Source organism: Phyllobates terribilis, unplaced genomic scaffold (assembly GCF_046119375.1).
Source record: "Phyllobates terribilis strain yellow unplaced genomic scaffold, ASM4611937v1 Scaffold_29__1_contigs__length_15306474, whole genome shotgun sequence".
NCBI lineage: Eukaryota > Metazoa > Chordata > Amphibia > Anura > Dendrobatidae > Phyllobates > Phyllobates terribilis.
The window spans coordinates 5,730,967-5,746,197 of record NW_027362789.1 but is presented as its reverse complement, the minus strand read 5'-3'; positions in this window follow the sequence as shown (position 1 = coordinate 5,746,197).

The following is a 15,231-nucleotide window of genomic DNA, read 5'->3' as shown; positions in this document are numbered from 1 at the left end:
TTATATGGGGTCCATTATTCTGTATGGAGCGCTATATGAGACCCATTATTCTGTATGGAGCAATATATGAGGCCCATTATTTTGTATGGATCATTATATGGGGCCCATTATTCTGTATGGAGCATTATATGGGGTCCATTACTCTGTATGGAGCACTATATGGGGTCCATTATTCTGTATGCAGAGTTATATGAGGCCCATTATTCTGTATGGAGCATTATATGGTGTCCACTAATCTGTATGGAGCATTATATGGGGTCCACTATTCTGTATGGAGCAATATATGGGGTCCATTATTCTGTATGGAGCATTATATGGGGCCCACTATTCTGTGTGGAGGAATATATGGGGCCCATTATTCTGTATGGAGCAATATATGGGGCCCATTATTCTGTATGGAGCAATATATGAGGCCCATTTTTCTGTATGGAGCATTATATGGGGCCCATTATTTTGTATGGAGCATTATATGGGGTCCGTTACTCTGTATGGAGCAATATATTGGGTCATTATTCTGTATGGAGCAATATATGGGGGTCCATTAATCTGTATGGAGCATTATATGGGGCCCACTATTCTGTATGGAGCAATACATAGGGTCCATTATTCTGTATGGAGCATTATATAGGGCCCATTATTCTGTATGGAGTATTATTTGGGGTCCAATATTCTGTATGGAGCAATATATGGGGTCCATTATTCTGTATGGAGCATTATATGGGGTCCATTATTTTGTATGGAGCATTACATGGGGTCCGTTACTCTGTATGGAGCAATATATAGGGCCCATTATTCTGTATTGAGCAATATATGGGGTCCATTATTCTGTATGGAGCATTATATGGGGTCCATTATTCTGTATGGAGCATTATATTGGGCCCATTATTCTGTATGGAGCATTATATGGGGTCCATTACTCTGTATGGAGCACTATATTGGGTCCATTATTCTGTATGCAGAGTTATATGAGGCCCATTATTCTGTATGGAGCAATATATGAGGCCCATTATTCTGTATGGAGCAATATATGGGGTCCATTATTCTGTATGGAGCACTATATAGAGTCCATTATTCAGTATGAAGCATTATATTGGGCCCATTTTTCTGTATGGAGCATTATATCTGGCCCATTATTCTGTATGGAGCATTATATAGGGCCCATTATTCTGTATGGAGTATTATTTGGGGTCCATTATTCTGTATGGAGCAATATATGGGGTCCATTATTCTGTATGGAGGATTATATGGGGTCTATTATTCTGTATTTAGCATTATATGAGGCCCACTATTCTCTATGCAGCATTATATGAGGCCCATTATTCTGTATGGAGCAATATATGAGGCCCATTAATCTGTATGGAGCAATATATGAGGCTCATTATTCTGTATAGAGCATTATATATTGCCCACTATTCTGTATGGAGTATTATATGGGGTCCAATATTCTGTTTGGAGCAATATATGGGGTCCATTATTCTGTATGGAGCATTACATGGGGTTCATTATGCTGTATGGAGCATTATATGAGGTCAATTATTCTGTATGGAGAAATATATGGGGTCCATTATTCTCTATGGAGCATTATATGAGGCCCATTATTCTGTATGGAGCAATATATGGGGTTCATTATTCTGTATGGAGCACTATATAGGGCCCATTATTCTGTATGAGGTGTTATTTGGAGTCCATTATTCTGTATGGAGCATTATATGGGGTTCATTATTCTGTATGGAGCATTATATGAGGTCAATTATTCTGTATGGAGAAATATATGGGGTCCATTATTCTCTATGGAGCATTATATGAGGCCCATTATTCTGTATGGAGCAATATATGGGGTTCATTATTCTGTATGGAGCACTATATAGGGCCCATTATTCTGTATGGGGTATTATTTGGGGTCCATTATTCTGTATGGAGCAATATATGGGGTCCATTATTCTGTATGGAGCATTATATGGGGTCCATTATTCTGTATGGAGCATTATATCAGGTCACTTATTCTGTATGGAGCATTATATAGGGCCCATTATTCTGTATGGAGTATTATTTGGGGTCCATTATTCTGTATGGAGCAATATATGGGGTCCATTATTCTGTATGGAGCATTATATGAGGCCCACTATTCAGTATGCAGCATTATACGAGGCCTATTATTCTGTATGGAGCAATATATGGGGTCCATTATTCTGTTTGGAGCAATATATGGGGTCCATTATTCTGTATGGAGCATTATATGGGGTTCATTATTCTGTATGGAGCATTATATGAGGTCAATTATTCTGTATGGAGCATTATGTTGGGCCCATTATTCTGTATGGAGTATTATTTGGGGTCCATTATTCTGTATGGAGCAAAATATGGGGTCCATTATTCTGTATGGAGCATTATATGGGGTCCATTATTCTGTATGGAGCATTATATGAGGCCCACTATTTTGTATGCAGCATTATACGAGGCCCATTATTCTGTATGGAGCAATATATGAGGCCCATTATTCTGTATGGAGCATTATATGAGGCCCATTATTCTGTATAGAGCATTATATATGGCCCACTATTCTGTATGGAGTATTATATGGGCTCCATTATTCTATTTGGAGCAATATATGGGGTCCATTATTCTGTATGGAGCATTATGTGGGGTTCATTATTCTGTATGGAGCATTATATGAGGTCAATTATTCTGTATGGAGAAATATATGGGGTCCATTATTCTCTATGGAGCATTATATGAGGCCCATTATTCTGTATGGAGCAATATATGGGGTTCATTATTCTGTATGGAGCACTATATAGGGCCCATTATTCTGTATAGGGTATTATTTGGGGTCCATTATTCTGTATGGAGCATTTTATGGGGTCCATTATTCTGTATGGAGCATTATATGAGGCCCACTATTGTGTATGCAACATTATATGATGCCCATTATCCTGTATGGAGCAATATATGGGGTCCATTATTCTGTATGGAGCATTATATTGGGCCCACTATTCTGTATGGAGCAATATATGGGGTCAATTATTCTGTATGGAGAAATATATGGGGTCCATTATTCTGTATGGAACATTATATGTGGCCCATTATTCTGTATGGAGCATTATATGAGACCCATTATTCTGTATGGAGCAATATATGGGGTCCATTATTCTGTATGGAACATTATGTGTGGCCCATTATTCTGTATGTAGCATTATATGAGACTCATTATTCTGTATGGAGCAATATATGGGGTTCATTATTCTGTATGGAGCATTATATGGGGCCCATTATTCTGTATGGAGTGCTATATGAGGCCCATTATTCTGTATGGAGCAATATATGAGGCCCATTATTCTGTATGGATCATTATATGGGGCCCATTATTTTGTATGGAGCACTATATGGGGTCCATTACTCTGTATGGAGCACTATATGGGGTCCATTATTCTGTATGCAGAGTTATATGAGGCCCATTATTCTGTATGGAGCATTATATGGCATCCATTATTCTGTATGGAGCATTATATGGCGTCCACTAATCTGTATGGAGCATTATATGGGGTCCACTATTCTGTATGGAGCAATATATGGGGTCCATTATTCTGTAGGGAGCATTATATGGGGCCCACTATTCTGTATGGAGCAATATATGGGGCCCATTATTCTGTATGGAGCAATATATGGGGCCCATTATTCTGTATGTAGCAATATATGAGGCCCATTTTTCTGTATGGAGCATTATATGGGGCCCATTATTTTGTATGGAGCATTATATGGGGTCCGTTACTCTGTATGGAGCAATATATGGGGTCATTATTCTGTATGGAGCAATATATGGGGGTCCATTAATCTGTATGGAGCATTTCATGGGGCCCACTATTCTGTATGGAGCAATACATAGGGTCCATTATTCTGTATGGAGCATTATATAGTGCCCATTATTCTGTATGGAGTATTATTTGGGGTCCATTATTCTGTATGGAGCAATATATGGGGTCCATTATTCTGTATGGAGCATTATATGGGGCCCATTATTTTGTATGGAGCATTATATGGGGTCCGTTACTCTGTATGGAGCAATATATAAGGCCCATTATTCTGTATGGAGCAATATATGGGGTCCATTATTCTGTATGGAGCATTATATGGGGTCCATTATTCTGTATGGAGCATTATATGGGGTCCATTATTCTGTATGGAGCAATATATAGGGTCCATTATTCTGCATGGAGCATTATATGGGGCCCATTATTCTGTATTGAGCATTATATGGGGTCCATTATGCTGTATGGAGCAATATATGGGGTCCATTATTCTGTATGGAGCATTATATGGGGTCCATTATTCTGTTTGGAGCATTATATGAGGCCCACTATTCTGTATGCAGCATTATACGAGGCCCATTATTCTGTATGGAGCAATATATGAGGCCCATTATTCTGTATGGAGCAATATATGAGTCCCATTATTCTGTATAGAGCATTATATAGGGCCCACTATTCTGTATGGAGTATTATATGGGGTCCATTATTCTCTTTGGAGCAATATATGGGGTCCATTATTCTGTATGGAGCATTATATGGGATTCATTATTCTGTATGGAGCATTATATGAGGTCAATTATTCTGTATGGAGAAATATATGGGGTCCATTATTCTCTATGGAGCATTATATGAGGCCTATTATTCTGTATGGAGCAATATATGGGGTTCATTATTCTGTATGGAGCACTATATAGGGCCCATTATTCTGTACAGGGTATTATTTGGGGTCCATTATTCTGTATGGAGCAACATATGCGGTCCATTATTCTGTATGGAGCATTATTTGGGATCCATTATTCTGTATGGAGCATTATATGAGGCCCACTATTGTGTATGCAGCATTATATGAGGCCCATTATCCTGTATAGAGAAATATATGGGGTCCATTATTCTGTATGGAGCAATATATGGGGCCCACTATTCTGTATGGAGCATTATATTGGGCCCACTATTCTGTATGGAGCAATATATGGGGTCAATTATTCTGTATGAAGAAATATATGGGGTCCATTATTCTGTATGGAACCTTATATGGGGCCCATTATTCTGTATGGAGCATTATATGAGACCCATTATTCTGTATGGAGAAATATATGGGGTCCATTTTTCTGTATGGAACATTATATGTGGCCCATTATTCTGTATGGAGCATTATATGAGACCCATTATTCTGTATGGAGCAATATATGGGGTCCATTATTCTGTATGGAGCATTATATGGGGCCCATTATTCTTTATGGAGCAATATATGAGGCCCTTTATTCTGTATGGAGCATTATATGGGGCCCATTATTATGTATGGAGCATTATATGGGGTCCATTATTCTGTATGGAACGCTATATGAGGCCCATTATTCTGTATGGAGCAATATATGAGGCCCATTATTCTGTATGGATCATTATATGGGGTCCATTACTCTGTATGGAGCACAATATGGGGTCCATCAATCTGTGTGCAGAGTTATATGAGGCCCATTATTCTGTATGGAGCAATATATGGGGTTCATTATTCTGTATGGAGCACTATATAGGGCCCATTATTCTCTATAGGGTATTATTTGGGGTCCATTATTCTGTATGGAGCATTTTATGGGGTCCATTATTCTGTATGGAGCATTATATGAGGCCCACTATTGTGTATGCAACATTATATGATGCCCATTATCCTGTATGGAGCAATATATGGGGTCCATTATTCTGTATGGAGCATTATATTGGGCCCATTATTCTGTATGGAGCAATACATAGGGTCCATTATTCTGTATGGAGCATTATATAGGGCCCATTATTCTGTATGGAGTATTATTTGGGGTTCATTATTCTGTATGGAGCAATATATGGGGTCCATTATTCTGTATGGAGCATTATATGGGGCCCATTATTTTGTATGGAGCATTATATGGGGTCCGTTACTCTGTATGGAGCAATATATAAGGCCCATTATTCTGTATGGAGCAATATATGGGGTCCATTATTCTGTATGGAGCATTATATGGGGTCCATTATTCTGTATGGAGCATTATATGGGGTCCATTATTCTGTATGGAGCAATATATAGGGTCCATTATTCTGCATGGAGCATTATATGGGGCCCATTATTCTGTATTGAGCATTATATGGGGTCCATTATGCTGTATGGAGCAATATATGGGGTCCATTATTCTGTATGGAGCATTATATGGGGTCCATTATTCTGTTTGGAGCATTATATGAGGCCCACTATTCTGTATGCAGCATTATACGAGGCCCATTATTCTGTATGGAGCAATATATGAGGCCCATTATTCTGTATGGAGCAATATATGAGTCCCATTATTCTGTATAGAGCATTATATAGGGCCCACTATTCTGTATGGAGTATTATATGGGGTCCATTATTCTCTTTGGAGCAATATATGGGGTCCATTATTCTGTATGGAGCATTATATGGGATTCATTATTCTGTATGGAGCATTATATGAGGTCAATTATTCTGTATGGAGAAATATATGGGGTCCATTATTCTCTATGGAGCATTATATGAGGCCTATTATTCTGTATGGAGCAATATATGGGGTTCATTATTCTGTATGGAGCACTATATAGGGCCCATTATTCTGTACAGGGTATTATTTGGGGTCCATTATTCTGTATGGAGCAACATATGCGGTCCATTATTCTGTATGGAGCATTATTTGGGATCCATTATTCTGTATGGAGCATTATATGAGGCCCACTATTGTGTATGCAGCATTATATGAGGCCCATTATCCTGTATGGAGAAATATATGGGGTCCATTATTCTGTATGGAGCAATATATGGGGCCCACTATTCTGTATGGAGCATTATATTGGGCCCACTATTCTGTATGGAGCAATATATGGGGTCAATTATTCTGTATGAAGAAATATATGGGGTCCATTATTCTGTATGGAACCTTATATGGGGCCCATTATTCTGTATGGAGCATTATGTGAGACCCATTATTCTGTATGGAGAAATATATGGGGTCCATTATTCTGTCTGGAACATTATATGTGGCCCATTATTCTGTATGGAGCATTATATGAGACCCATTATTCTGTATGGAGCAATATATGGGGTCCATTATTCTGTATGGAGCATTATATGGGGCCCATTATTCTTTATGGAGCAATATATGAGGCCCTTTATTCTGTATGGAGCATTATATGGGGCCCATTATTATGTATGGAGCATTATATGGGGTCCATTATTCTGTATGGAGCGCTATATGAGGCCCATTATTCTGTATGGAGCAATATATGAGGCCCATTATTCTGTATGGATCATTATATGGGGTCCATTACTCTGTATGGAGCACAATATGGGGTCCATCAATCTGTGTGCAGAGTTATATGAGGCCCATTATTCTGTATGGAGCAATATATGGGGTTCATTATTCTGTATGGAGCACTATATAGGGCCCATTATTCTGTATAGGGTATTATTTGGGGTCCATTATTCTGTATGGAGCATTTTATGGGGTCCATTATTCTGTATGGAGCATTATATGAGGCCCACTATTGTGTATGCAACATTATATGATGCCCATTATCCTGTATGGAGCAATATATGGGGTCCATTATACTGTATGGAGCATTATATTGGGCCCACTATTCTGTATGGAGCAATATATGGGGTCAATTATTCTGTATGGAGAAATATATGGGGTCCATTATTCTGTATGGAACATTATATGTGGCCCATTATTCTGTATGGAGCATTATATGAGACCCATTATTCTGTATGGAGCAATATATGGGGTCCATTATTCTGTATGGAACATTATGTGTGGCCCATTATTCTGTATGTAGCATTATATGAGACTCATTATTCTGTATGGAGCAATATATGGGGTTCATTATTCTGTATGGAGCATTATATGGGGCCCATTATTCTGTATGGAGCGCTATATGAGGCCCATTATTCTGTATGGAGCAATATATGAGGCCCATTATTCTGTATGGATCATTATATGGGGCCCATTATTTTGTATGGAGCACTATATGGGGTCCATTACTCTGTATGGAGCACTATATGGGGTCCATTATTCTGTATGCAGAGTTATATGAGGCCCATTATTCTGTATGGAGCATTATATGGCATCCATTATTCTGTATGGAGCATTATATGGCGTCCACTAATCTGTATGGAGCATTATATGGGGTTCACTATTCTGTATGGAGCAATATATGGCGTCCATTATTCTGTATGGAGCATTATATGGTGCCCACTATTCTGTATGGAGCAATATATGGGGCCCATTATTCTGTATGGAGCAATATATGGGGCCCATTATTCTGTATGCAGCAATATATGAGGCCCATTTTTCTGTATGGAGCATTATATGGGGCCCATTATTTTGTATGGAGCATTATATGGGGTCCGTTACTCTGTATGGAGCAATATATGGGGTCATTATTCTGTATGGAGCAATATATGGGGTTCCATTAATCTGTATGGAACATTTCATGGGGCCCACTATTCTGTATGGAGCAATACATAGGGTCCATTATTCTGTATGGAGCATTATATAGGGCCCATTATTCTGTATGGAGTATTAATTGGGGTCCATTATTCTGTATGGAGCAATATATGGGGTCCATTATTCTGTATGGAGCATTGTATGGGGCCCATTATTTTGTATGGAGCATTATATGGGGTCCGTTACTCTGTATGGAGCAATATATAAGGCCCATTCTTCTGTATGGAGCAATATATGGGGTCCATTATTCTGTATGGAGCATTATATGGGGTTCATTATTCTGTATGGAGCATTACATGGGGTCCATTATTCTGTATGGAGCATTATATGAGGCCCACTATTCTGTATGCAGCATTATACGAGGCCCATTATTCTGTATGGAGCAATTTATGGGGTCCATTATTCTGTTTGGAGCAATATATGAGGTCCATTATTCTGTATGGAGCATTATATGGGGTTCATTATTTTGTATGGAGCATTATATGGGGTTCATGATTCTGTATGGAGCATTATATGAGGTCAATTATTCTGTATGGAGCAATATATGAGGCCCATTATTCTGTATAGAGCATTATATATGGCCCACTATTCTGTATGGTGTATTATATGGGGTCCATTATTCTGTTTGGAGCAATATATGGGGTCCATTATTCTGTATGGAGCATTTTATGGGGTTCATTATTCTGTATGGAGCATTATATGAGGTCAATTATTCTGTATGGAGAAATATATGGGGTCCATTATTCTCTATGGAGCATTATATGACGCCCATTATTCTGTATGGAGCAATATATGGGGTTCATTATTCTGTATGGAGCACTATATAAGGCCCATTATTCTGTATAGGGTATTATTTGGGGTCCATTATTCTGTATGGAGTAATATATGGGGTCCATTATTCTGTATGGAGCATTATATGGGGTCCATTATTCTGTATGGACCATTATATGAGGCCCACTATTCTGTATGCAGCATTATATGAGGCCCATTATCCTGTATGGAGCAATATATGGGGTCCATTATTCTGTATGGAGTAATATATGGGGCCCACTATTCTGTATGGAGCATTGTATTGGGCCCGCTATTCTGTATGGAGCAATGTATGGGGTCAATTATTCTGTATGGAGAAATATATGGGGTCCATTATTCTGTATGGAACATTATATTGTGCTCATTATTCTTTATGGAGCATTATATGAGACCCATTATTCTGTATGGAGCAATATATGGGGTCCATTGTTCTTTATGGAGCATTATATGGGGCCCATTTTTCTGTATGGAGTGCTATATGAGGCCCATTATTCTGTATGGAGCATTATATGGGGCCCATTATTCTGTATGGAGCATTATATGGGGTCCATTATTCTGTATGGAGCGCTATATGAGACCCATTATTCTGTATGGAGCAATATATGAGGCCCATTATTTTGTATGGATCATTATATGGGGCCCATTATTCTGTATGGAGCATTATATGGGGTCCATTACTCTGTATGGAGCACTATATGGGGTCCATTATTCTGTATGCAGAGTTATATGAGGCCCATTATTCTGTATGGAGCATTATATGGTGTCCACTAATCTGTATGGAGCATTATATGGGGTCCACTATTCTGTATGGAGCAATATATGGGGTCCATTATTCTGTATGGAGCATTATATGGGGCCCACTATTCTGTGTGGAGGAATATATGGGGCCCATTATTCTGTATGGAGCAATATATGGGGCCCATTATTCTGTATGGAGCAATATATGAGGCCCATTTTTCTGTATGGAGCATTATATGGGGCCCATTATTTTGTATGGAGCATTATATGGGGTCCGTTACTCTGTATGGAGCAATATATTGGGTCATTATTCTGTATGGAGCAATATATGGGGGTCCATTAATCTGTATGGAGCATTATATGGGGCCCACTATTCTGTATGGAGCAATACATAGGGTCCATTATTCTGTATGGAGCATTATATAGGGCCCATTATTCTGTATGGAGTATTATTTGGGGTCCAATATTCTGTATGGAGCAATATATGGGGTCCATTATTCTGTATGGAGCATTATATGGGGTCCATTATTTTGTATGGAGCATTACATGGGGTCCGTTACTCTGTATGGAGCAATATATAGGGCCCATTATTCTGTATTGAGCAATATATGGGGTCCATTATTCTGTATGGAGCATTATATGGGGTCCATTATTCTGTATGGAGCATTATATTGGGCCCATTATTCTGTATGGAGCATTATATGGGGTCCATTACTCTGTATGGAGCACAATATTGGGTCCATTATTCTGTATGCAGAGTTATATGAGGCCCATTATTCTGTATGGAGCAATATATGAGGCCCATTATTCTGTATGGAGCAATATATGGGGTCCATTATTCTGTATGGAGCACTATATAGAGTCCATTATTCAGTATGAAGCATTATATTGGGCCCATTTTTCTGTATGGAGCATTATATCTGGCCCATTATTCTGTATGGAGCATTATATAGGGCCCATTATTCTGTATGGAGTATTATTTGGGGTCCATTATTCTGTATGGAGCAATATATGGGGTCCATTATTCTGTATGGAGGATTATATGGGGTCTATTATTCTGTATTTAGCATTATATGAGGCCCACTATTCTCTATGCAGCATTATATGAGGCCCATTATTCTGTATGGAGCAATATATGAGGCCCATTAATCTGTATGGAGCAATATATGAGGCTCATTATTCTGTATAGAGCATTATATATTGCCCACTATTCTGTATGGAGTATTATATGGGGTCCAATATTCTGTTTGGAGCAATATATGGGGTCCATTATTCTGTATGGAGCATTACATGGGGTTCATTATGCTGTATGGAGCATTATATGAGGTCAATTATTCTGTATGGAGAAATATATGGGGTCCATTATTCTCTATGGAGCATTATATGAGGCCCATTATTCTGTATGGAGCAATATATGGGGTTCATTATTCTGTATGGAGCACTATATAGGGCCCATTATTCTGTATGAGGTGTTATTTGGAGTCCATTATTCTGTATGGAGCATTATATGGGGTTCATTATTCTGTATGGAGCATTATATGAGGTCAATTATTCTGTATGGAGAAATATATGGGGTCCATTATTCTCTATGGAGCATTATATGAGGCCCATTATTCTGTATGGAGCAATATATGGGGTTCATTATTCTGTATGGAGCACTATATAGGGCCCATTATTCTGTATGGGGTATTATTTGGGGTCCATTATTCTGTATGGAGCAATATATGGGGTCCATTATTCTGTATGGAGCATTATATGGGGTCCATTATTCTGTATGGAGCATTATATCAGGTCACTTATTCTGTATGGAGCATTATATAGGGCCCATTATTCTGTATGGAGTATTATTTGGGGTCCATTATTCTGTATGGAGCAATATATGGGGTCCATTATTCTGTATGGAGCATTATATGAGGCCCACTATTCAGTATGCAGCATTATACGAGGCCTATTATTCTGTATGGAGCAATATATGGGGTCCATTATTCTGTTTGGAGCAATATATGGGGTCCATTATTCTGTATGGAGCATTATATGGGGTTCATTATTCTGTATGGAGCATTATATGAGGTCAATTATTCTGTATGGAGCATTATGTTGGGCCCATTATTCTGTATGGAGTATTATTTGGGGTCCATTATTCTGTATGGAGCAATATATGGGGTCCATTATTCTGTATGGAGCATTATATGGGGTCCATTATTCTGTATGGAGCATTATATGAGGCCCACTATTTTGTATGCAGCATTATACGAGGCCCATTATTCTGTATGGAGCAATATATGAGGCCCATTATTCTGTATGGAGCATTATATGAGGCCCATTATTCTGTATAGAGCATTATATATGGCCCACTATTCTGTATGGAGTATTATATGGGCTCCATTATTCTATTTGGAGCAATATATGGGGTCCATTATTCTGTATGGAGCATTATGTGGGGTTCATTATTCTGTATGGAGCATTATATGAGGTCAATTATTCTGTATGGAGAAATATATGGGGTCCATTATTCTCTATGGAGAATTATATGAGGCCCATTATTCTGTATGGAGCAATATATGGGGTTCATTATTCTGTATGGAGCACTATATAGGGCCCATTATTCTGTATAGGGTATTATTTGGGGTCCATTATTCTGTATGGAGCATTTTATGGGGTCCATTATTCTGTATGGAGCATTATATGAGGCCCACTATTGTGTATGCAACATTATATGATGCCCATTATCCTGTATGGAGCAATATATGGGGTCCATTATTCTGTATGGAGCATTATATTGGGCCCACTATTCTGTATGGAGCAATATATGGGGTCAATTATTCTGTATGGAGAAATATATGGGGTCCATTATTCTGTATGGAACATTATATGTGGCCCATTATTCTGTATGGAGCATTATATGAGACCCATTATTCTGTATGGAGCAATATATGGGGTCCATTATTCTGTATGGAACATTATGTGTGGCCCATTATTCTGTATGTAGCATTATATGAGACTCATTATTCTGTATGGAGCAATATATGGGGTTCATTATTCTGTATGGAGCATTATATGGGGCCCATTATTCTGTATGGAGTGCTATATGAGGCCCATTATTCTGTATGGAGCAATATATGAGGCCCATTATTCTGTATGGATCATTATATGGGGCCCATTATTTTGTATGGAGCACTATATGGGGTCCATTACTCTGTATGGAGCACTATATGGGGTCCATTATTCTGTATGCAGAGTTATATGAGGCCCATTATTCTGTATGGAGCATTATATGGCATCCATTATTCTGTATGGAGCATTATATGGCGTCCACTAATCTGTATGGAGCATTATATGGGGTCCACTATTCTGTATGGAGCAATATATGGGGTCCATTATTCTGTAGGGAGCATTATATGGGGCCCACTATTCTGTATGGAGCAATATATGGGGCCCATTATTCTGTATGGAGCAATATATGGGGCCCATTATTCTGTATGTAGCAATATATGAGGCCCATTTTTCTGTATGGAGCATTATATGGGGCCCATTATTTTGTATGGAGCATTATATGGGGTCCGTTACTCTGTATGGAGCAATATATGGGGTCATTATTCTGTATGGAGCAATATATGGGGGTCCATTAATCTGTATGGAGCATTTCATGGGGCCCACTATTCTGTATGGAGCAATACATAGGGTCCATTATTCTGTATGGAGCATTATATAGTGCCCATTATTCTGTATGGAGTATTATTTGGGGTCCATTATTCTGTATGGAGCAATATATGGGGTCCATTATTCTGTATGGAGCATTATATGGGGCCCATTATTTTGTATGGAGCATTATATGGGGTCCGTTACTCTGTATGGAGCAATATATAAGGCCCATTATTCTGTATGGAGCAATATATGGGGTCCATTATTCTGTATGGAGCATTATATGGGGTCCATTATTCTGTATGGAGCATTATATGGGGTCCATTATTCTGTATGTAGCAATATATAGGGTCCATTATTCTGCATGGAGCATTATATGGGGCCCATTATTCTGTATTGAGCATTATATGGGGTCCATTATGCTGTATGGAGCAATATATGGGGTCCATTATTCTGTATGGAGCATTATATGGGGTCCATTATTCTGTTTGGAGCATTATATGAGGCCCACTATTCTGTATGCAGCATTATACGAGGCCCATTATTCTGTATGGAGCAATATATGAGGCCCATTATTCTGTATGGAGCAATATATGAGTCCCATTATTCTGTATAGAGCATTATATAGGGCCCACTATTCTGTATGGAGTATTATATGGGGTCCATTATTCTCTTTGGAGCAATATATGGGGTCCATTATTCTGTATGGAGCATTATATGGGATTCATTATTCTGTATGGAGCATTATATGAGGTCAATTATTCTGTATGGAGAAATATATGGGGTCCATTATTCTCTATGGAGCATTATATGAGGCCTATTATTCTGTATGGAGCAATATATGGGGTTCATTATTCTGTATGGAGCACTATATAGGGCCCATTATTCTGTACAGGGTATTATTTGGGGTCCATTATTCTGTATGGAGCAACATATGCGGTCCATTATTCTGTATGGAGCATTATTTGGGATCCATTATTCTGTATGGAGCATTATATGAGGCCCACTATTGTGTATGCAGCATTATATGAGGCCCATTATCCTGTATGGAGAAATATATGGGGTCCATTATTCTGTATGGAGCAATATATGGGGCCCACTATTCTGTATGGAGCATTATATTGGGCCCACTATTCTGTATGGAGCAATATATGGGGTCAATTATTCTGTATGAAGAAATATATGGGGTCCATTATTCTGTATGGAACCTTATATGGGGCCCATTATTCTGTATGGAGCATTATATGAGACCCATTATTCTGTATGGAGAAATATATGGGGTCCATTTTTCTGTATGGAACATTATATGTGGCCCATTATTCTGTATGGAGCATTATATGAGACCCATTATTCTGTATGGAGCAATATATGGGGTCCATTATTCTGTATGGAGCATTATATGGGGCCCATTATTCTTTATGGAGCAATATATGAGGCCCTTTATTCTGTATGGAGCATTATATGGGGCCCATTATTATGTATGGAGCATTATATGGGGTCCATTATTCTGTATGGAGCGCTATATGAGG